Consider the following 21416-nt stretch of genomic DNA (forward strand, 5'->3'; position numbering starts at 1 on the left):
TTTGATAGTTGAAACTTTTCACAGCACTTTCAAAGGCTCAGATGAAAGGCAGCCATGGGATGAAAGGGTCTTGGGGCCATATTAAGTTTCTCCTGGGTTTTTGAAGCCTTGGAGGAGCGGCAAGAGGAAGTGGTCAGCTGACAGGTAGTTGTGAAGCCCCCCAGAGGGTGATGCCGGTGCGGAATTAGCATGTCAATCAGTCACACCGAGGGCGCGAGGGGGATGGGATGCGGGAGGAGAGCCTTATCAGGAATGAGAATCTGTCATTTCCCCAAGGAGGGGACTTGTGGCAACACGCTGAGGAAACTGGGCCCAAGGGATGGAGGCCCACAAGGCCGCCTTGGTAACTTCAGGCAAGGCCTTTCCTCTCTGAGCCTCAGTCTCCAGATGTGTCAAAGGAGGAGATGGGGTGGTTCCCAAACTTGGCTGCATATCAGAATCTCCTGGGGACATTTTAAAAATTCGGACACTGGGCTGCACCCCAGATGGAAGAAATCTGGGTCTCTGGGGGATGGGACCCCGATATTAGGAGTTTTTAAAGCTCCCTGGATGATTCCAATATGCGGCCTGATTCGAAGACTGGAATAGAGGATTTCTAGAATTCTGTGACTCCATAATCATAACTCACTTTCCTACCACATGAGCAGGCTCTGGGAGCTTTGGTAGGGGATCTGGAAATTTAACTGCTCTGTCTGAGTCTTTGGAGCACCCTATGTGTGCAGTACTCAAGTATTAACTTATTTTCAACCATTTCTCAATTGTACATCAGAAGGTAAAATATGGCAGAACTGAAATCCATCTGTAATCTTTCCAGTACTCTTTTTGGTCAGGTTTTATTCTCCCCATTGGCCTTTTTTTTTTTTTTTTTTTTTTTTAAACTTAGAGTTGCAAGTAGATAATCTCATTAAACGATTTGGTATTTTTTATTTATTTTCTTTTCTCCTGGCCCTCTTTGGTAGAAACCTCAATGAACAGTGAAATATGATCTGAAAGTCAGCAGCCGGGAGAGGGAAGCAGCACAAGGACTATCCACCAGCCTCAAATCACCAGAAGGAGAAGGGTTTGGAAAGCCTGAGGCCTGGCTTCTCTCCCTCTCTCTGCCTCAGAGACTCCAATGAACTTTCCTCATCCCTGTCCAGAGTGGACCCAGAAGAGCACCAGCTCCAGATCCTCACCAAGTCCCATGATGGGGCTCTGGACCTGTCCTGGAACCCTGGGTGCAGAGAGGGAACCTGCAATGCCTGAGTGTCAAGGACACTCTGAGAACACAGTTGTCATCTCAGGAGAGGAGATGACTCCAGAGAAGAGATGACCTTGGGAATCCAACCACTTCGCACACATAGCGCAGGTACCTCCTGGCTCAGAGGGGTATTTCAGCCATCTGTCAGAGGCAGCTTAGGAGAACGGAAAAAGACTGGCGCTGTGTTGAGAGCTGCAGGAACAGCGTGGACAGGCGGAGACGGCCAAATGCCCGGTGGGCTTTTCATTGGTGCCACCTGGACCCTCCTGTGCTGGGACTAGATGCGTGTCCCCTCAATGATCCAGACTCTCCCCACACTCCCAGTGTCTGAGGCTCTGTAGAAGGCCCTGGGGCAGGCCCTCACTGACCATATCGCACGAGGCCTGGCAGACAGAAGGTGGCCCCAAACTGCCCAGGCAGCTCCCCTCGTTTCCACGGCTCCACAGGACATGGAGTCGTGTGTTCCTAGGACCACTGATAAAAACCCTTAGGAATGAATATGTTGGGCTTTTATTACAAGATCTTTTCGTGGACTCTGATCAACAGTGTGCTGCATGGAGGTTCGAGTCACAAACCTGCTGAGGCTTTGCTCTCAAACACACCCACCTAGAAATGAGCGGTGACTCCACAATCCAGTGAAGCCCTACAGCCCACGGCAGCCTATGGCAAGAAGGAGAAAGCAGTGTCTGTGCTGGGCTCGGCACTTTTCTAGGTGTTCTACACATTATTACCTCAACAAATTCCCCGACAATCCACTCTTTATGCACCATTTCTCCCATTTGACAGGTTGGGAAACTGAGGCTCTGAGAATGTAGATGAAGTGCCCAAGCTTCTATAGCTTGTACGTGGTAGAGATGGGTCTGCTCACCCTCTCCAAACCCCACTCCGTTTCTGCCACCACCCTGTGGACTCCTGGCACTCCACTGGAGACCATGGGAAAGCCAGAGTCACCTGCCTCAGAGCTTTCCTGCTCCCCTCCAGCCACTTAGGAGCATCCAGGAATGAAGCTATTTCTTCCCCGGGAACCCCAGAGGGACTGGGCCTTGACATGACAATTGTGTATCAGACAATCCATTTGGGGAAAATGTCATGCCCTGGCTCTGCTGGAACCTACCATCTGGTCAGAGTGCCCTCCTTCCCAACCTCTCTCAGAACAATCAGAACAATCAAACAGAAGTTTAGGATTTATTTATTTATTTATTTTTATTTTTGAGACAGAGTCTCACTCTGTCACCCAGGCTGGAGTGCAGTGGCGTGATCTTGGCTCACCGCAACCTCTGCCTCCCAGGTTCAAGCGATTCTCCTGCCTCAGCCTTCCGAGTAGCTGAGATTACAGGCAGGCGCCACCAAGCCCGGCTAATGTTTGTATTTTTTGTAGAGACAGGGTTCCTGGCCTAAAGTGATCCGCCCGTCTTGGCCTCTGAAAAAGCTGGGATTACAGGCATGAGCCACCACTCCTGGCCAGAAGTTTAAGATTTCTGAGCCCCTAAGGTCCCTCACTCAGCCCCAGACCTTCTTTTTGGCCCTGGCCCCTTCATTCCATGCATCTCCTAGAAGATGTCCTGGCCTCCCGGAACTGACACATTCACAAGGTATTCATGGAGCACCTCACTTGAGCTTACCTGTTCTAGGCCCTGTGAACACAGCAGGTAACAAAACAGCAAAATCTCAGCCATCTTGGGGACAATAAACAAAATAAATCCGGCCGGGCGCGGTGGCTCAAGCCTGTAATCCCAGCACTTTGGGAGGCCGAGACGGGCGGATCACGAGGTCAGGAGATCGAGACCATCCTGGCTGAAACGGTGAAACCCCGTCTCTACTAAAAAATACAAAAAACTAGCCGGGTGAGGCGGCAGGCGCCTGTAGTCCCAGCTACTCAGGAGGCTGAGGCAGGAGAATGGCCTGAACCCGGGAGGCGGAGCTTGCAGTGAGCTGAGATCCGGCCACTGTACTCCAGCCTGGGCAACAGAGCAAGACTCCGTCTCAAAAAAAAAAAAAAAAAAAAATCCATGATTATAAAATCATTTAGTATGGTATAATTATGTTTTTTGTTAGAAGTGGTAGGGGCTTTTCCATCGGCTGGTAGTGACTTGGGCCAATACGTAACCCCTGATTTCTTGTCCATATAGTCTGGGAAGGAGGATAGGGAATAGGGTGGAGATTACAATTTTAAATAGAATGGTTAGAGTTGCATGCAGTGGCTCGTGCCTGTAATCCCAGCACTTTGGGAGGCTGATGCCAGAGAATCAGTTGAGCCCAGTAATTTGAGGCTGCAATGAGCTATGATGACACCATTGCATTCCAGCCTGGGCGAGAGAGAGACCCTGTCTCTTTTTTTTTTTTTTTTTTTTTTTTTCCGAGATAGGGTCTTGCTCTGTTGCCCAGGCTGGAGTGCAGTGGTATGATCTTGGCTCACTGCAGCCTCCGCCTCCCAGGTTCAAGTGATTCTCATGCCTCAGCCTCCCGAATAGCTGGGACTATAGGTGTGTGCCACCACACCCACCTAAGTTTTGTATTTTTAGTAGAGACGGGGTTTCACCATGTTTCTCAGTCTGGTCTTGAACTACTGACCTCAAGTGATCTGAACACCTTGGCCTCCCAAAGCGCTGGGATTACAGGCGTGAGCCACCATGCCTGGCCAACCCTGTCTCTTAAAAAAATAAAATGGAATCATACAAGATGTGACCTTTTGTGCCTGGTTTCTTTCACTTAGTGTAGTGTTTTTGAGATTCATCTAATGTTATGGCATGTATCAGAACTTTACTCCTTTTATGACTGAATAATATTCCATTGTATAGATACTACAATTTATTTTAGAAATGAAGTTGCTGAGGCTTTAGGACAGGGCCAAATAACTTACCCAAAACCTGGTTACCCAAGTTGTTTGGCAGCCAAGCCTGGACTCAAACCCAGATCTGCCTGATACCACAGTCTAACTTCCTCACCACGGCAACCCTCCAATACTCCATCACTCACTTCTTCAACTCCAGCACATTCCTAACCTCCCAGCTTAACAACACACAGCCTCGGGTCATTCCTGTAGCTGTGTTTGTGGATGGCTGGCTTCCTGAGGACAGGCCCATGACCCACCCTTCTCTCCTCCCCTCAGCACACACTGAACACAGAAGAGGTGCACAGGGAATACGTGTCGCTGGTCACTTGACCTCTCCACATCTGATCTGATTATAAATCAGCACAAGTAGAGGACTGCTTGGGTGAATTACGGTACATCCATAAGACAGAATGCCGTGCAACTATTAAAAAATGTGTTGTGGCCAAGCACGGTGCTCCACACCTGTAATCCCAGCACTTTGGGAGTCAAGGTGGGCAGATGGATTGTGGCCAGGAGTTCCAGACCAGCCTGGGCAACACAGAGAAACTCCATCTCTACAAAAAGTCCAGAAACGTAGCCAGGCGTGGTGGTGTGTACCTATAGTCCCAGCTACTCAGGAGGCTGAGGTGGGAGGATCACTGGAGCCCAGAAAGTCAAGGCTGCAGTGAGCCAAGATCAAGCCACTGTACTCCAGCCTAAACATCAAAGTGAGACCCTGTCTCAAAAAAAAATTAATTAATTAAAATTGTGTTGTGAAATAACACTGATTGTCATGGGATAATGATATATTGCTGAGGGGGGAGCAAGCTACACAATAAAACAATATGGAAAAGATACAGTTTCTTTTGTCTCTCTCTTTTTTTTTAGACGGAGTCTTGCTTTGTCACCCAGACTATATTGCAGTGGCATGATCTTGGCTCACTGCAACCTCTGCCTCCTGGGTTCAAGTGATTCTCCTGCCTCAGCCTCCCAAATAGCTGGGATTACAGGCGTGTGTCAATATGCCCGGCTAATTTTTGTATTTTCAGTAGAGACGGGATTTTACAATGTTGGCCAGGCTGGTCTGAAACTCCTGAGCTCAGGTGATCCATCTGCCTCAGACTCCCAAAGTGTGGGGATTACAGGCGTGAGCCACCACACCCGGCCAAAATACCATTTTCTTTTTCTTTCTTTCTTTTTTTTTTTTTTTTTGAGACGGAGTCTTACTCTGTTGCCCAGGCTGGAGTGCAGTGGCTCAATTTCGGCTCACTTTATTTATTTATTTATTTATTTTGAGACGGAGTCTGGCTCTGTCGCCCAGGTTGGAGTGCAGTGGCGCGATCTCAGCTCACTGCAAGCTCCGCCTCCCGGGTGCACGCCATTCTCCTGGCTCAGCCTCCTGAGTAGCTGGGACTACAGGCGCCCGCCACCGCGCCTGGCTATTTTTTTTTGTATTTTTAGTAGAGACGGGGTTTCACCGTGGTCTCGATCTCCTGACCTTGTGATCCGCCCGCCTCGGCCTCCCAAAGTGCTAGGATTACAGGCGTGAGCCACCGCGCCCGGCCTATCGGCTCACTTTAATCTCCACCTCCTGGGTTCAAGCGATTCTCCTGCCTCCCGAGTAGCTGGGATTACAGGCATGTGCCACCACCCCTGGCTAATTTTTTTTTTTTTTTTTTTTTTTTTTTTTGAGACGGAGTCTCCCTCTGTCGCCCAGGCTGGTGTGCAGTGGCGCGATCTCAGCTCACTGCAACCTGTGCCTCCTGGGTTCAAGCGATTCTCCTGCTCGGCCTCCTGAGTAGCTGGGATGACAGGCGCTCACCACCACTCCTGGCTATTTTGTTTGTATTTTTAGTAGAGACGGGGTTTCACCATGTTGGTCAGGCTGGTCTCAAACTCCTGACCTCGTGATCTGCCCACCTCGGCCTCCCAAAGTGTTGGGATTACAGGCATGAGCCACTGTGCTCAGCCTTTTTTTTTTTTTTAGACAGAATTTTGCTCTGTTGCCCAGGCTGGAGTGCAATGGCGCAATCTCAGCTCACTGCAGCCTCGCCTCCCAGGTTCAAGCGATTCTCCTGCCTCAGCCTCCTGAGTTGCTGAGATTATAGGCACCCGCCACCATGCCCGGCTAGTTTTTGTATTTTTAGTAGAGACAGGGTTTCACCATGTTGGCCAGGATAGTCTCAAACTCCTGACCTCAGATGATCCACCCACCTTGGCCTCCCAAAGAGCTGGGATTACAGGTATAAGCCACCACACCCAGCGACTAATTTTTTTACTTTGTTTTGTAGAGATGGGGTCTCACCGTGTTGCCAGGCTGGTCTCAAACTCCTGGACCCAAGTGATCCACCCATCTCAGCCTCCCAAAGTGCTGGGATTACAGGCACTAGCCACTATGCCCGGCCCCCATTTTCTTAAATTAAAAAGACACATGCATGTACATACTCACAGAAAAATTCTGGCGGGAGGAAGCATTTTCCAAAATATTAACTCTGCTTATTTTTAGATAATGAGATTACAGGTTTTACTCGCTTATTAATTTTTGGGAGGAAATACTCCCTTTTTTTTTTTTTTGAGACACAGTTTTGCTCTTGTTGTCCAAGCTGGAGTGCAGTGGTGCCATCTCAGTTCACTGCAACCTCCACCTTCCGAGTTCAAGCGATTCTGCTGCCTCAGCCTCCTGAGTAGCTGGGATTACAGGCACCCGTCACCACGCCTGGCAAATTTTTTGTATGGTTAGTAGAGATGGGGTTTCACCATGTTGGCCAGGCTGGTCTCAAACTCCTGACCTCGTGATCTGCCCGCCTTGGCCTCCCAAAGTGCTGGGATTACAGGTGTGAGCCACCACACCTGGCTAAGCATTATTTTAAAAATCCCTCGGTCAGATGAATTCACCCCCTCAAAGAAGCTGCTCAAAGTTAGGGCACTCGCTGCCACATCCCCACTGCCCATGAGGACCCCCTTAATGGTTTTCAAAGATCTTCCCGTGCCTATTTGAATCCTTGGTGTTTGCTGTCCCTAGGGCTCTGACACTGGGTACAGGACCAGAGAACCCATCTTTCTCTGATGGAAGGCCAGGCTGCCACAGTTTCCAGGTGGGGCGCGAGGCCGGGGAGGGACTGATATCCAGCGCAGATCTGGTGGGTCGCCTGGGCGAGTGGGACTTTGGGTCAAGTATGGGCCCTTCCATCAGCTTGCAGTGGCTTGGGCCAACACTTAACCCCTGATTTCTCACCCATATAGTGAGAGCACTGGACTGCTAGTTTCCTTCTAACTCCGTGACTCAAACCCTTACCTAGCTATCACTGGGGAGAGGAATAATTACAGACAAAGGGTCTTTGCTTGGTCAAACTTTAGTCAGGCTTCTGAAACACCTTCTAGGCCCATCTGTGCACTTCCTTGTAAAGTCCTGTCAATTTAGCAAGAACCCCAACTCCTTCTATCTAGCCACCCTCAATATCCTATCTGGTTCCTCGTCTTCCACCACCCTCCGGGTGATGTCTGTTCACCCTGGCCTGTCTTCAGCAAGAATCTGTTAGTTAGGTTTAGCCGGAATCACCCTTACTTTGATGTTTCCTATTAGTAATTTTCCATCCACTGACCCCACCCTGCTCCTTGACTACAAATACCCACCTGCCCATGCTGTGTTTGGAGTTGAGCCCAGCATTTCTCTCCCACTACAAGACCTGATGCCATGGGCTCTATACCTATCACGAGGGTCCTAAATGAAGTCTTCCTTGCTGTGCTTTAACAGTTATCACTTGGCCGGGCACGGTGACTCATACCTGTAATCCCAGTACTTTGGGAGGCCGAGATGGGCAGATCACCTGAAGTCAGGAGTTCAAGACCAGGCTGACCAACATGGCAAAACTCCGTCTCTACTAAAAATACAAAAAATTAGCCAGGCATGGTGGTGGGCACCTGTAATCCCAGCTACTCCAGAGGCTGAGGCAGGAGAATTGCTTGAATCTGGCAGATGGAGGCTACAGTGAGCTGAGATCATAGCATTGCACCCCAGCCTGGGCAACAAGAGCGAAATTCCGTCTCAAACAACAACAACAACGTAATACTGAGTCATTTTTTTCTTTAACATGACCCAGCACAGCCACTTTCTGGGACACGGCCTCTCTGCCCTTTCCCAGGTGTGCCTGGGAGACTCCTGCCTGAGTGAGCTCATCATGCCTGTGTGCTGTGCCCTCAACCACTCAAGGTTCCTGAGGGTGCCTCCTCGCTGGTAAATAAACTGGGATGCATTGATTCAAAGGAAACCTAGACCCCAACAGAAAAAATCTGTGGCTCTAAATAGCATAGAAAGAGGTTCCTCAAGATGTTGTGAAATGGAAAAAGCAAACTGCCCAACAGGATGTATACTAAAAGCACATCTGTATGATTTTAAAAAGGATCTATACTGACTATATATGTATATGTTTGCATATGTATAGAAAAAAATATCAGGGAAGGACACATAAGAAACCCAATTCTGGGACAGGCATGATGTCTCATGCCTGTAATCTCAACACCTTGGGAGGCCAAGGTGTGAGGATCCCTTGAGCCCAAGAGTTCAAGACCAGCCTAGGCAACATTGGGAGATCCTGTCTCTACAAAAAAAAAAAAAAAATTTATTAGCCAGGTGTGGTGGCACAGCCCTGTAGTCCTAGCTACTGGGGAGGCTGAGGCAGGAGGATTGCTTGAGCCTGGGAGGTTGAGGCAGCAGTGAGCCACGATCATGCCTGGGTGACAGAACAAGACCTTGCCTTGAAAAATAAATAAATAAATAAATAAATAAATAAGTAGAAACTCAATCCTGGGAAGTGGGACTGGGAAGTTCGGGTAGGGAAGAGGAATTTTACTTTTCACCCTTATACCTTTCAGTACTGTGTTAATCTTTTATTTTATTTTTTTCCACAAATATGTATTATTTTGTGATAATTAAAAAGTAAGGCCGGGAGTGGTGGCTCACGCCTGTAATCCCAGCACTTCGGGAGGTGGAGGCAGGCGGATCACAGGTCAGGTGGTCGAGACCATCTTGGCTAACACGGTGAAACCCCGTCTCTACTAAAAATACAAAAAAAGTTAGCCGGGCTAGGTGGCGGGCGCCTGTAGTCCCGGCTACTCAGGAGGCTGAGGCAGGAGAATGGCGTGAACCCAGGAGGCAGAGCTTGCAGTGAGCCGAGATCGCACCACTGTACTCCAGCCTGGGCGACAGAGCGAAACTCTGTCTCAAAAAAAAAAAAAATAATAATAATAAAATAAAAAAGTAAATATATTATTAGAAAAGAAGTTAATAAGAATAAAGGATTTTTTTTTTTTTTGAGACGGAGTCTCGCTCTGTCGCCCAGGCTGGAGTGCAGTGGCGCAATCTCAGCTCACTGCAAGCTCCGCCTCCCAGGCTCAAGCGGTCCTCCCACTTCAGCCTCTTGAATAACTGGAGCTACAGACATGAGCCACCATAGCTGGCTAATTTTTGTATGTATATATATATATATATATATATATTTTTTTTTTTTTTTTTTTGGTAAAGACAAGGTTTCACCATGTTGCCCAGGCTGGTTTCGAACTCCTGAGTTCAAATGATCCTCCTGCCTCAACCTTCCAACATGCTGGGATTACAGGCATGAGCCACCAAGCCTGACTGGGTATTTCCTTATTAATAATTAATGTTAATCATTAATATTTATATGATTATATTATTTGATTACGGTTGTAGAATATATATTTTATTTTTATTAAAATACATTATATATTAAAATATATTAAGTATAATTAATATTAAGGATTAATAAATCACATAAGGAATAAAAATTATATAAGAAAATATTGCCTTATCCCCTGCTTGTCTGCCTTTTGACTGATGTGTGCTGCATGTACTATGAGCCTCTCACCTGTTCTGCACCTAATACAACAGCCGTCACAGCCCTGCTTCCCAGACAACTTAAAAAGTTGTTTTGTTTTAGATAGATGTAGCCTGGCACACATGCCTGTGCCATGAGGAAGAGCATGGCTGGCCTGCTCTCTTGGTACTTATTATAAGGTCCTTCTTACTGGGGGTTTTATTCGATTATCACCTTTATGTCTGTTGCAGCCAGAATCCTGCTGTGTGACACCTGGGAATCCATCACCCTAGTCCCTGCTCTGGGGTTTGCACACCACATTTTCCTGGGTGTCAGGACTTCCTGGTGCTTGAAGATATGCAGTGAGACAGGGCTGTTTCTGACTTTTCAGAGTTCCTGCCTCTGATGCCTTGCATAGCAGCCCCCCGGACCCAGTGTTCTCAACAGTGGGGGATCTCTCCTCAGAGGAGAAAAGGCTTAGGCCTGGAGATGATGGGCCTGGTGATTGCTGTGTGGGGCAGGGGATGCCAGATGTCCTGCAATGCACAGATCAGTTCACTCAACATCCCTCGTCTCTGGACAGTTATGGCGACAAAAACACAATCTATAATTATCTGAGCCTAGAACCTGCGTTTTTATAAATAAACACAGTGCATTTGTGCATGGTTTTAACATACGCTAAATTTTTCAAGAAAATATCTACTATAGAAACTAATTTGTTTCTCAAGGGTTTTTTGAAATTTAAAAGATCACATCACCCACAGAGAAGCTGGTATCCATCTGCATTTGCAGCAGATATATTCAGGGTGGTTCCATAGATAGGTTCAAACCCCTGACCATTTCATGATCATCCTAGGAGTCATGTACAAACATTCACAGTTTTGTTATTAGTCATTTTCCCTGTAATTTCTCCTTTATATTACAATTAGGACATTTACAAATTCATTGGGTAGATATGTTGTTTTACCTATGAATTTCTTTCAGATGGTAAAAGGGATATTAAAAACTGTGTGTTTAACAAAGAGGCTTTGGGTCTGATAGGGCTGAGATCCATGGCGCTCAGGCCTTAGGGTACATTAGAACAGAGACCACCCCAATCATCCTGCACCAGGAATATATGGTAGGTGCTCAATAAATGTTTGTTAAATGAATAACTTCATTAGGAAAATCTTTCCAAGAAATTAGCACCAGCCCTTTGCACTAAGTGACCAATACATATTTCTTTTTTCTTTTTCTCTTTTTTTTTTTTTTTTTTTGAGGCAGGGTCTCTCTCCGTCACCCAAGTTGAAGTGCAGTGGTGCGATCATGGCTCACTGCAGCCTCAACTTCCTGGGCTCAAGCGATCCTCCCACCTCAGGCTCTTGAGTAGCTGAGACTACAGGCGCATGCCACCACGCACAGCTCATTTTTTGTATTTTTTGTAGAAATGGGGTTTTGCCATATTGCCCAGGTTGGTCTCGAATTCCTGGGTTCAAGTGATCCGCCCACCTCAGCCTCCCAAAGTGCTAGGATTACAGGTGTGAACCATTGTGCCCAGCTACATAATTTTGAAATGAGTGAGATGGTTGAGCTTTTGGCAGAAGAGGAAAGCTGCAAAAGATAGGTTTAAGATAACCTTGTCACCTAACCTGCCCTTCAGGGATTGTAGGAACACTTGAGGGGATGATGCAGTAAATTTAATTCAGGAAATATTCTCTGAAGGGAAATAAAGCTAAGAAGAAATGCTTCTGACCTTTATATTAGATTTATTCACCCACTGAACAAATGTTTGCTCAATATTTACTATGTGTCAGGCACTAGGAGGCATAGCAGCTATGGTAGCGACAGGTGCTGTGGCTCAAAAAAATCCTACAATAGGCTTTGAGAAAAACACGATTTTTAAAAAATGAAAGTATGGGCTGGATGCGGTGGCCCATGCCTGTAATCCCGGCACATTGGAAGGCCGAGGCGGGTGGATAACCTGAGGTCAGGAGTTCAAGACCAGCTTGGCCAACATGGTGAAACCTCGTCTCTACTAAAAATACAATAATTAGCGGGGCGTGATGGTGGGCACCTGTAGTCCCCACTACCTGGGAGGCTGAGGCAGGAGAATCACTTGAACCCAGGAGGCGGATATTGCAGTGAGCCAAGATTGCACCATTGCACTCCAGCCAGGGCAACAGAGCAAAACTCTGTCTCAAAAAAAAAAAAAAAAAAAAATACAAGTATGTACACAATATAAATATTTTTGAAATTAGCCATAATCTTCCTTCCCAGTTAATTCTCAGTGACATTTAAAAAATAATGCATGTGGAAGATTGGAAAATTCAAACAGTATAGAAAGTAGGAAATGAAAGGTTAAATCTCATTCATATATATCCCATATATTTTATTTTTTAATCTACATAAATATTTCAATCCAAAAGATCCCTACTATACGGCTGGGCATGGTGTCTTACGTCTGTAATCCCAGCACTTTGGGAGGCTGAGTAGGGAAGATCTCTTGAGACCAGGAGTTGGAGATCAACCTGAGCAACATGGTGAGACCTTGTCTCTACTAAAAATTTAAAAATTAGCCAGACATGGCCGGGCGCGGTGGCTCAAGCCTGTAATCCCAGCACTTTGGGAGGCCGAGACGGGCGGATCACGAGGTCAGGAGATCGAGACCATCCTGGCTAACACCGTGAAACCCCGTCTCTACTAAAAATATAAAAAACTAGCCGGGCGAGGTGGCGGGCGCCTGTAGTCCCAGCTACTCCGGAGGCTGAGGCAGGAGAATGGCCTAAACCCGGGAGGCGGAGCTTGCAGTGAGCTGAGATCCGGCCACTGCACTCCAGCCCCTGCACTCCAGCCCGGGCTACAGAGCAAGACTCCGTCTCAAAAAAAAAAAAAAAAAAAAATTAGCCAGACATAGTGGCGCACACCTATGGTCCCAGCTACTCCAAAGGCTGAGGAAGGATTGCTTGAGGCTGGGAGGTCAAGGCTGCAGTGAGCTGTGGTTGCACCACTGCATACCAGGCTGGGCGACAGACAGAGAGAGAAAGAGACTCTGTCTCAAAAATAAAATAAAATAAAATAAAACAAAATAAAATAAAATAAAATAAAGAGAAGAAAAAGGAAAGGAAAGAAAACAAAAGAAAAAAGAACCATACTATAAACACGGCTCTGCATCTTGCTTTTGTAACACAGTAATATATTTTTGAGATCTTTCCATTTTACGGCATGCTTGTTAACAGATACTCCACTGAATGGACGTACCATAATGTATGTCACTTGTCCCTTATTGATGGGGACTCGACAGTGTCTCTATCCCGTGCACACTTTTGAGAGCTCTCTGCACTCCTCGCCAAGACACTGGATTTAAATCTTGCTTTCCCCTGGCCAACCCCAAGCAAAGAGATGGGAGAAGGGCTTTGTTTCTCAAACAGCAACCTCTGCTGGGCCAGGCCAAGAAAGCACCCCACTAGGAAATAATGGTGTTAACAGAACCTGTGTTAATAGAAGCTTTCTGGTGGCAGAATTCTATCTAAATTTTTTTCTTTATATTATTCTGTGTTAACAAAATTTTTCCACAACAAACATGTACTTTTACAGTAAAAAAGAAAAACACCTAGATTTTATCTTGAATAGTTTTTTGGCAGCTAGGAATGCCTTTTCCTTCTTGTGCAGTGTTCCCTTGAGTGGTTTACCTACAGCAGCCTGGATGTGGAGTGGGAGCTGGGATTTCTGCCTGTGTTCTGGCATCTGGTGACAGGATCTTTCTTATCCCCTTGTTGACTCAGGACTCTGGGAGGGTTTTATAAAAATAGCAATAATTAAATAGCTGACACTTACAGAGAATTAACTGTGCCAGCTACTATTCTAACTGTGGTTATATGTGTTAACATACACAACATTCTGTTTAGGTACTATTACTATTGTTCCACTTTGCAGACGTAGCAACTGAGGCATAGTGTGGTTATGGAACATGCCCAAGATTACACAGCTAGTATAGTGTAGAACTGGCTCCAAAATTGTGCAAACCAGCTCTAGATTCTACTCTGCTTAGCACTGCCCTCTCTCACCTCTCTGTTGAGTAATGTTCTTTTATAATAGATCTCCCTGATCCTTTGTTTCCTCACCCATAAACATCTACTTCAAGAAAAATTTGAGAAATAAGACCAAATAGATAAAGTGTGTAGGGCATAGTGTATGTGAAATACATTAACTAATTTTGGGAGGCCAAAGCTGGAGGATGGCTTGAGCCCAGAAGTTGGAGACCAGTCTGGGCAACATAGGGAGACCCCACCACTACAAAAAAAATTTAAAATTTTTCTGAGTATGGTGGCACATGCCTGTGGTCTCAGCTTCTTGGGAAGCTGAGGCAGGAAGATGACTTGAACCCAGGAGATGGGGGCTGCAGTAAGCTGTGACAGTGCCACTGCACTCCAGTCTGAACAACAAAGCAAGACCCTGTCGAAAAAGAAGAAGAAGAAGAGAAGGAGGAGGAGGAGGAGGAGGAGGAAAGAAAAGAAAAGAGGAAAGAAAAAGAGGAAAGTGAAGAGGAAGAAGAAGAAGGAGAAAGAGGAGGAGAAGAAGAAAGAAGAAGAAGAAAAGATAAAAAAAAAGAAAAAAATAACTAACCATTACTAATATCCTGGGAGATCCCACTGAGAGGGATGGGGGTTTGGGAGGTGTGCTATATATGGACCTTGGCCTTCCAAGGATATACCCTTGAGGAATGCTCTTGATCAGATCTATGGAGGGAAAATGATGGATTTCACGTCACATGTGAGCAAGATGCATGAGGCAAAGACCAGCCAGGGCTGGAGGCGCTGCTAGACCTTCAGGATGGGATCAGGACACATGTCAGGTTCTAGAGGAATGAAATCATGTCTATGCAAAAATTTGTACCTACATGTTCATAGCAGTTTAATTTGTATTAGCCCAGAATTTGAAGAAATCTGAAAGTCTATCTACAGGTAAATAGATAACATGCACCCTATGCACGTTGCTTAACCTCTGTAATTTAGTTTCCTTTTTTTTTTTTTTTTTTTTTTTTGGTACAGACAAGGTTTCACTATGTTGCCAAAGCTGGTCTCCAACTCTTGGCCTCAAGCTATCATCCATCTCAGAACTCCAAGTGCTGAGATTACAGGTGTGAGAGACACCATGCCTAGTTTCCTAATTTTTATTTTATGTTTTAATCGAACTGAACCTGGAACTTCCTTATTTTTAAGTGGGGACAGACTGGGCATGGTGGCTTATGCCTGTAATCCCAACATTTTGGGAAGCCAAGGCAGGCAGATCACGAGAGGTCAGGAGTTCGAGACCAGCCTGGCCAACCCAGTGAAACCTCACCTCTACTAAAAAAATACAAAAATTAGCCAGGCGTGGTGGCAGACACCTGTAATCCCAGCTACTTGGGAGGTTGAGGCAGGAGAATCGCTTGAACCTGGGAGGTGGAGGTTGCAGAGAGCCGAGACTACGCCACTGCACTCCAGCCTGGGTGACAGCAAGACACCATCTCAAAATAAATAAATAGGGACAATGATTCTTCAACAGCTATTGTAAGCTAACATGAGACAATGTATATGAAGAGTTTAGCCTAGTTCCTGGCACTTTTGAGGTGTTTGGTAGCTATTACGGGCACTCTTTAATGGTCAGTTCTAATAGTTAGAAAGCTATTGAGATGACATCAGTTTCCTATAACTTCCTGGTGTTGCTAAGCCAGGAATTCTGCATACTGTTTCAGTAATTCCGCAAACTTTTTTTTTTTTTTTTTTTTTTTTAAGAGATGGAGTCTTGCTCTGTTGCCCAGGCTGGAGTGCAGTAGCAAGATCTCAGCCCACTGCAACCTCCACTTCCTGGGTTCAAGTGGATTCTCCTGCCTCAGCCTCCCTAGTAGCTGGGATTACAGGCGCATGCCATCATGCCTGGCTAATTTTTGTAATTTTTTTTTAGTAGAGATGGGGTTTTGACACGTTGGCCAAGGTGGTCTCAAACTCCTGACCTTAAATGATCCACCTGCCTCAGCCTCCCGAAGTGCTGGGATTACAGGTGTGAGCCCTCGTGCCCAGCCTGTTCAACAAACACTGATTGGGCATCTCCTGTGTGCCAGGAACTGGGCCAGGTCTGTGAGCACAACCGAATATAAAAGAAGACCAGCTTCTGTTTACATGAGAGTCATTGGGATAACTATAGCCATCATGGATTCCTTGACATATCTCATTCTTAGGTTCAACCTCCTTCTCCCAGATCCTTTTACTGCACCTCTCACATCTTTTTGTTTGTTGATTTTAATTAAGTCTCAAAAATACCCCTCGTCCAGGAAGCCTTCGCCAAGTGCACTAAGCAATTATTACAGCCCCTTCCTGATCATCCTTTCAGCACATGGGGACCCAGTTCCCACTCTTCCTATTGGTGTGCACTTGCCAATTTTATTTTCTTTTTTGAGATGGAGTCTCATTCTGTTGCCCAGGCTGGAGTGCAGTGGCACGATCTTGGCTCACTGCAGTCTCCTGCCTCGGCCTCCTGAGTAGCTGCGATTACAGGTGTATGCCACCCCAGCTAGCTAATTTTGTATTTTTAGTAGAGACGGGGTTTCACCGTGTTGCCCAGGCTGGTCTCGAACTCCTGACCTCAAGTGATCTGCCCGCCTTGGCCTCCCAAAGTGCTGGGATTACAGGTGTGAGCCACCACACCTGGCCTGTTATATTATTGTTGCTAGTATTATTTAACTTCGTGACACAGCTCTGTACTCATTTTTCTTCCTACGTTTTTTGGCTGCATACTCTTTGGTCTCCATAAAAGTTCATAATTTGTCTATAGAGAGAATAGAAAGATAATTCAGTCTTTCCTCCAGCACGGCTGACTGCACCTTGGCTTTTTTATTGATCATTTAGAAAAGTTTCATTCTCCACAGTATACTGCCTGGGGCAGACCTGCCCAGAGCCCCAGGTTTGCCCCAGCTCTGCAGCTCCCAGGCGGGGCCTCAGCGGCCTCCTCTTCCCCGCCAGCCCCATCCCATCTCTCTGACAGGAGGTGGAAACGGGACTGGCAGCCCTGAGCGGCTGGGGCAGCGCTACCATCTCCGGCCAGCAGGTGGGGCCGAAGGGCCCTGAAGCTTAAGCCTTGGTCTCTCAGCATCTTTTGATCTCGGAATCAGAGGTGTCCTTTCCCAAACTTTCACATCTTCTTGCTGTAATTGGAGGATATTTTTTCATATTAATTATCATTATTATTACTATATGAATGTTAGTTTGCAAGACAAGTGGAAGAACGTTCCCAACATTGTCAATGTTATGGGATTATGGGAGACTTGGTTTTTTTTTTTTTTTATGAGTCTCGCTCTGTCTCCCAGGCTGGAGTGCAGTGGCCCGATCTCGGCTCACTACAACCTCCGCCTCCTGGGTTCAAGCGATTCTCCTGCCTCAGCCTCCTGAGTAGCTGGGACTACAGGCGTCCGCCATCACTCCCGGCTAATTTTTGTATTTTTAGTAGAGATGGGGGTTTCACCATGTTGCCCAGGCTGGTCTCGAACCCCTGATCTCAGGTGATCCGCCAGCCTCGGCCTCCCAAAGTGCTGGGATTACAGGCGTGAGCCACCGTGCCCGGCCAGATACTTGTTTTTTAAAAAACAAATTGCTGTAAATATTTGATTTTTCTTTTTTTTTTTTTTTTTTTTTTTTGAGACGGAGCCTTGCTCTGTCGCCCAGGCTGGAGTGCAGTGGCGTGATCTCAGTTCATTGCAACCTCTGCCTCCCGGGTTCAAGCAATTCTCCTGCCTCAGCCACCCAAGTAGCTGGGACTTCAAGCATGCACCACCATGACAGGCTAATTTTTGTATTTTTAGTAGTGACGGGGTTTCACCATGTTGGCCAGGCTGGTCTCAAACTCCTGACCTCAAGTGATCTGCCCATCAGTATTTGATTTTTTTTGCTGTTAGAATCATCTTTACTTTTGGATCTGAAAAAAAATATGTATAATTTCATAATGGACAGTGGTCCTTAAGAGTGTTTTGGGGCTGTGCACAGTGGCTCATGTCTGTAATTCCAGCACTTTGGGAGACCGAAGTGGGTGGACTGCTTGAGCCCAGGAATTCGAGCCCAGCCTGGGTGACACAGCAAAATCCTGTCTCTACAAAAAATACAAAAAATTTAGCCAGGCATGTGTGCCTGTGATCCCAGTTACCTGGGAGGCTGAGGTGGGAGAATCACCTGAGCCCAAGGAGGTCAAGGCTGCAATGAGCTGTGATTACACCACTGTACTCCAGCCTGGGCAACAGAGTGAGACCTTGTCTCAAAAAAAAAAAAAAAAAAAAAAAAGTGTTTTGGACATGAAGACCAGAGAGAAATAATGATAGCAACTATAAAAACCATATCTTTTCTATTTATCATATTTTAAAGTTTCTAGAGAATTTTCACAGAGATAAATTAACTCAGACCTATCAACATCATGTGATGAAACCAGGGCAGAAACAGTTTCTACATTTTACAGATAAAGACACAGAGGTCCAAAAAGTGGGTCTCAGATTGCCACAGTTAAATGTAATGGACTCCCATTCCCTCACCTACTCTGGATGGCTCTGCTGGCTCTACTGACAGAGCTGCTGATCTCCTCTTTCTTGTCATCTCCCTACCCTGCTCCTCTTCTGGATCTCATTATCTTCACCTGGACTGTAACGGGAGCCTCCATTCTGAGTTCCCTGCTACCAGCCTCTCCTTCATGACATTCCCTTGCATAAAATCCTTCACTGGCTCCCCACCACCTACAGGACCACTGCGGACCAATCTTTGTAGGCCCTGCATACCTGGCCCCTGCCGGCCTCCCCAGGCTCATCTCCTGTCTCTCTGCCCTTGCAGTAAATGCTCCAGCCAGGGGTAACTAAACATGCCAGGCTCTCTTAGACCTCAGGGCATTAGCAGATGGTATTCCTTCTGCCTATCCGATTGTTTCCACATCCTTCAGATGTAAAGGAGCACGGGGACCAATCAAATAATTCTATCCTCTGTGGAAGCCATCTGCAAACCTTCCAGACAGTGTGCATTCCTCTTTCTTCTATCTTAGGGAGTCACGAATGCCTACAGTGTGCTGTAGACAGAATGTTTATCTCTTCCTAAAATGTGTATGTTGAAACCTAATCTCCAGTGTGTGTTGGTATAGGAGGTGGGGCCCTTGGGAGGTTATTAGGTCATGAGGGGAGAGCCCTCATGAATGTGATTAGAGCCCTTATAAAAGAGACCCCAGGTAAGAAAAAAATAAAATAAAATAAATAAAATAAAAGAGACCCCAGGCCACGTATGGTGGCTCACAACTGTAATCCCAATACTTTGGGAGGCTGAGGCAGGTGGATCACTTGAGTTTAGGAGTTCAAGATGAGCTTGAGAAACCCCATCTTTACAAAAAAAATACAAAAAATAGCCAGGTGTGGTGGAGTGTTTCTGTAGTCTCAGCTATTTGGGAGGTTGAGGTGGGAGGATCACCTGAGCCTGGGATCTCACCTGAGTGAGATCATGCCACTGCACTCCAGCCTGGGTGACAGAATGAGACCCTGTCTCCAAAATAAAAGAGACCCCAGAGAGCTCCTTTGTCCCTTCTACTATGTGAGGACTCAGCCAGAGGACGGCCATCTATAAACTAGGAAGCAGGACTTCACCAGACACTGAATCTGCTGGAGCCTTGATCTGGGACTTCTCAGCCTCTTCAATGGTGAGCAATACATTTCTGTTGTTTTTAAGCTACCCAGTAAATAGTATTTTGTTATAGCAATTCCAGCAGACTAAGACAGTGGTCAGGCAAGTAACAATATAAATCGATAGAGAGCTGTATAGGATGATAAACCAATTTTTTTTTTTTTTTTGAGACAGAGTTTTGTTCTTGTCGCCCAGGTTGGAATGCAGTGGCGCGATCTCGGCTCACTCCAACCTCCGCCTCCCACGTTCAAGTGATTCTCCTGCCTCAGCATCCTGAGTAGCTGGGACTACAGGCACACACCACCACACCTGGCTAATTTTTGTATTTTCAGTAGAGACAGGGTTTCGCCATGTTGGCCAGGCTGGTCTCGAACTCCTGACCTCAGGTGATCTGCCTGCCTTGGCCTCCCAAAGTGCTGGGATTATAGGTGTGAGCCACTGCGCCCAGCTGATAAACTGATTTTTATCATTTTATATAAAACCAAATATAGGTCCATGATAGATAGCATGGACAGTGTCTGTCACTATGGGCTGGGGGACTATTGAGAACTTGAGCGCACGTCTCTCCTGAAGAAGGCGTTCTCTACACAACTCCACCTCACTGTTGTCAAGCACCAATGTCAGGCCCACAGTTGCCAGATTTCTTAGTTTTTTAAGGTAAGTCATAAATCTGGATTTTTACATTAAAATTCCAGATTTTAAAATTCTAGCAACCAATTCAAATTTAAAGCATTATACGGGCTAATTCTTCCAAGCCAAATAAAAGATACTAGTGGGTAGGGTTTATCTTGGGAGCTCCAAGTGTGCAAACTCTCTTTTACATTGTAAGGGAACATTGTATAGAATAGTGGACAAAATTTACTAAAGGCTCAGTATGTGTCAGGGTAGTCCTTTTTGCTATGTTGCCCAGGCTGGAGTATAGTGGCACGATCATAGTTCACTATAACCTCAAATATCCACTTACCTCAGCCTCCTGAGTAGCTAGGACTACAGGTGTGCACCACCACATCTGGCTAATTTTTAAAATTTTTTGAAAAGACAGAGTCTTGCTGTGTTGCCCATGCTGGTCTCGAACTCCTGGCCTCAAGTGATCCTCCCACCTTGGCCTCCCAAAGTGCTGGGTTTATAGGTGTGAGCCACTGTGCCTAGCCTCAAACAGGTCCTTTTCTATCTGCTTTACACGTACAGTATTCATAGATTCAGTCCTCTCAACAGCCTAAGAGGGGGATAGTATTATTATTTCCATTTTATAAAGGAGGAAACAGAAGTAAAGTAACTGGCTCAAGGTCACGAGTTTGAGTTAGTAAGTAAAATTCCAGCACTGGAAGCCTGGCTCTAATTTGGTGCTTCTGCCACAGTCTCACCTACTGGACCATAAACACCTTGGGTATAGACACCACAGCGCTCACCTTTATATTCTAAAATACCTGGTATACAGCCAGGCATGGTGGCTCATACCTGTAATCCCTTTGGGAGGCCAAGGTGGGCAGATCACAAGGTCAGGAGTTCGAGACCAGCCTGGCCAAGATAGTGAAACCCCGTATCTACTAAAAATACAAAAATTAGCTGAGCATGGTGGTGCACACCTATAGTCCCAGCTACTCAAGAGGCTGAGGCAGGAGAATCGCTTGAACCTGGGAGGCGGAGGTTGTGGTGAGCCAAGATCATGCCACTGCACTCCAGCCTGGACAACAGAGCAAGATTCCGTCTCAAAAAAATAAAAATAAAAAATAAAATAAAATGAAACAAAATACTTGGTATACAAGGCACTCCTTACACGTATGTTGAGCTGAACTGATACTGTATGTAATAGTGTAATTACACCTTCATTCATTCACTCAGTAAAACATTCTGAGTGCCTACTATGTTTCCTATCCTGT

The sequence above is a fragment of the Macaca thibetana genome, chromosome 1 (genome assembly GCF_024542745.1).
Source record: "Macaca thibetana thibetana isolate TM-01 chromosome 1, ASM2454274v1, whole genome shotgun sequence".
In the NCBI taxonomy this organism is placed as follows: Eukaryota; Metazoa; Chordata; class Mammalia; order Primates; family Cercopithecidae; genus Macaca; species Macaca thibetana.